The sequence below is a fragment of the Pristis pectinata genome, chromosome 7 (assembly GCF_009764475.1).
Source record: "Pristis pectinata isolate sPriPec2 chromosome 7, sPriPec2.1.pri, whole genome shotgun sequence".
NCBI lineage: Eukaryota > Metazoa > Chordata > Chondrichthyes > Rhinopristiformes > Pristidae > Pristis > Pristis pectinata.
In genome coordinates this window covers 459,709-463,435 of record NC_067411.1, presented here as the reverse complement: position 1 = coordinate 463,435, position 3,727 = coordinate 459,709, and positions in this window count along the sequence as shown.

Sequence of the window (3,727 nt, the reverse complement as noted above, 5' to 3'; positions counted from 1 at the left end):
GAATCCTGCCATTAACTTTGTACTCCACCTTGGAGTTTGTCCTTCCAAAGTGTACCACCTCACACTTCTCTGGATTGATCTCCATCTGCCACGTCAGCCCAGCTCTGCATCCTATCAACATCCCCCTGCAATCTTCGACAGTCCTCCACACTATCAACAACATCACCAACCTTTGTGTTATCTGCAAACTTGCCAACCCACCCTTGTACCCCCTCATCCAAGTCATTAATAAAAATCACGAAAAGTAGAGGTCCCAGAACCGATCCTTGTGGGACACTGCTAGTCACAGCCCTCCAACCCGAATGCACTCCCTCTGCCACAACCCTCTGCTTTCTACAGGCAAGCCAAGTCTGAATCCACACAGCCAAGCCTCCCTGGATCCCATGCCCTCTAACCTTCTGAAGAAGCCTACCATGTGGAACCTTGTCAAATGCCTTACTAAAATCCATGTAGACCACATCTACAGCACTACCCTCACCAATCTTCCTGGCCACCTCCTCAAAGAATCCTATCAGGCTTGTGAGACATGATCTGCCCTTCACAAAGCGATGCTGGCTGTCCCTGATCAGACCATGATTCTCTAAATGCCCATAGATCATATCTCTAAGAATCTTTTCCAACAGCTTGCCCACCACAGACATAAGGCTCACTGGTCTATAATTCCCTAGACTATCCCTATTTCCTTTTTTGAATAAGGGGACAACATTTGCCACCATCTAATCCTCCGGTACCTTTCCCATGGACAACAAGGACTCAAAGATCCTAGCCAACGGTTCTGCAATCTCCTCCCTCGCCTCACAGAGCAGCCTGGGGAATATTCCGTCAGGCCCCGGGGACTTATCTGTCCTAATATTTTATAACAGCTCCAACACAGCTCCTCTTGATATCTACGTGCTCCAGAACATTAACCTTACCAACACTGTCCTCAGCGTCATCAAGGCCCCTCTCCTTGGTGAATACTGAAGAGAAGTATTCACTGAGGACCTCACCCACTTCCACAGCTTCCAGGCACATCTTCCCACCTTTGTCTCTAATCAGTCCTACCTTCACTCTTGTCATCCTTCTGCTCTTCACATAAATGAAAAAAGCCTTGGGATTTTCCTTAACCCTACTTGCCAAGGCCTTTTCATGTCCCCTTCTTGCTCTCCTCAGCTCCTTCTTAAGTTCCTTCCTTGCTACCCTATATTCCTCAAGAGACCTATCTGACCCTTGCTTCCTAAACCTTATCTATGCTGCCACCTTCTTCCTAACTAGTTGTTCCACCTCTCTTGTCACCCATAGTTCCTTCACCCTGCCATTCCTTCTCTGCCTCACTGGGACAAATTTATCCCTAACCTGCTGCAAGAGATCCCTGAACAACAACCACATCTCCATAGTACATTTTCCTTCAAAAATGTCATCCCAATTCACACTCGCAAGTTCTTGCCTTATAGCCTCATAATTTGCCCTTCCCCAATTAAATATCTTCCTGTGCTCTTTGCTCCTATCCTTGTTCATGACGATGCTAAAGGTTATGGAGCAATGATCACTGTCCCCCAAATGCTCACCCACTGAGAGATCTGTCACCTGACCCGGTTCATTACCTAAAACTAGATCTAATATGGCATTTCCTCCAGTCGGCCTGTCAACGTACTGTGACAGGATTCCGTCCCGAATACACTTTACAACCTCTGCCCTGTCTAAGCCTTTGGTACTAAGCAGGTGCCAATCAGTATTTGGGAAGTTGAAGTCTCCCATGATAACAACCCTGTTATCTTTGCACCTTTCCAAAATCTGCCTGCCAATCTGCTCTTCAGTATCTTTGCTGCTACCGGGGGGCCTATAGAATACTCCCAGTAGAGTAACTGCTCCTTTCTTGTTCCTAACTTGCACCCATACTGATTCTAGAGAGGATCCTTCTACATTGTCCACCCTTTCTGTAGCTGTAATAGTATCCCTGACCAGTAATGCCACCCCTCCTCCTCTTCTTCCCCCCCCCCCCCCCATCCCTTTTAAAACACTGAAATCCAGGAATATTCAGTATCCATCAGTATCCATTCCTGCCCTGGTGATAGCCAGGTCTCTGTAAGAGCCACAATATCATAGTTCCACATATTTATCCAAACTCTTAGTTCATCACCTTTATTCCTGATACTTCTTGCATTTAAGTAAATGCACTTTAGCCCATCCACCTTTCTACTTTTATACCCTATACTCTGCTTCTCCTTCCTCAAACCCTCTCTATATGTTAGATCTGACTTTACTCCATGCACTGTTTCCACTGACCTACCCCTCCGGTTCCCATCCCCCTCGCAAACTAGTTTAAACCCTCCCGAACCACACTAGCAAACCTGTCTGCAAGGATATTGGTTCCTCTCGAGTTCAGGTGTAACGCATCCACTCTGTACAGGTCCCACCTTCCCCAGAAGAGATCCCAATGATCCAAAAATCTAAATCTGTGCCCCCCTGCACCAACTCCTCAGCCACACATTCAACTGCCATCTCCTCCTATTCTTACCTTCACTATCACATGGCATCGGCAGCAATCCTGAGATTGCTACCCTTGAAGTCCTGTTCTTCAGCCTTCTGCCTAGCTCCCTAAACTCACTTTTCAGGACCTCATCCCCCTTCCTACCTATGTCGTTGGTACCAACATGTACCACGACTTCTGGCTGCATTCCCTCCCGCTCAAGAATGCTGTGGACCCGATCAGAGACATCCCGGACCCTGGCACCTGGGAGGCAACATACCATCTGGGATTCTCGCTCACGTCCACAGAACCTCCTGTCTGTTTCCCTGACTATCGAGTCCCCTATCACTATTGCCCTCCTCTTCTCCTCCCTTCCCTTCTGAGCAGCAGTCCCAGTGTCAGAGACCTGGCTTCTGCTGCTTGATCCCTGTAGGTCATCCCCCTCAACAGCATCCAAAGTGGAATACCTGTTACTGAGGGGAACAGCCTCCAGGGTCCTCTGACAGTCTGCCTGTTCCCTTTCTCTTTCTCTCCCCTGACAGTCACCGATCTCTTTGCCTCCTGGACCCTAGAACTTCCTGCTCTAAGGGCGGTGACTGCCTCCCGATGCACAGCATCTATGTATCTCTCTCCCTCCCTGATGCTCTGCAGTATTTGAAGCTGCGACTCCAGCTCATCAATTCTGAGCTGAAGTTCCTCCAGCCTCAAGCACTTACTGCAGATGTTCACTTGCTCCCGCATCATGCAGCTGCAGCACATCGCCATGCCCTCAATCTGAACTAGTTTTTTTTCCCTACTTAGCTGTAGTCTACTTAAAAATTTATAATAATAACAGTAAACCTTACCCTTACTTACCAGCTACTCACCAGTGTTGTTGCGGATGGCCTCTGCCTCTTGATGCTGGAGAATGACAGATAAGTGGCTCCCGCGCCCCTTTACCGCCTAAGCCCATTGAGCCAAAGCCCAATCACTGCTCCCTCTCACTCCACTGCCCGCTCGATATGGCAGTCTTCTTTTTAAACTGCTCGTGCACTACCCGCTTACGTCACGCGCCTGCACAGTCTAGCCCCACTATTCCTGATTAGAGAGAGAAAAAAAACTTAGCTGCTCCGAAGTTTGCCGAAACGACCCGAAAACGAAACCATGACCCTGGAGTCTCGCAGCCACAGAAACCGCTGTCAGTGCCCCTACTATAAGCTCCCCTATCACTATTGCTCACCTAGTCCTTGCTGTACAACAGAGCCAGACACGGTGCCACTGATCTGACTGATACTGTCA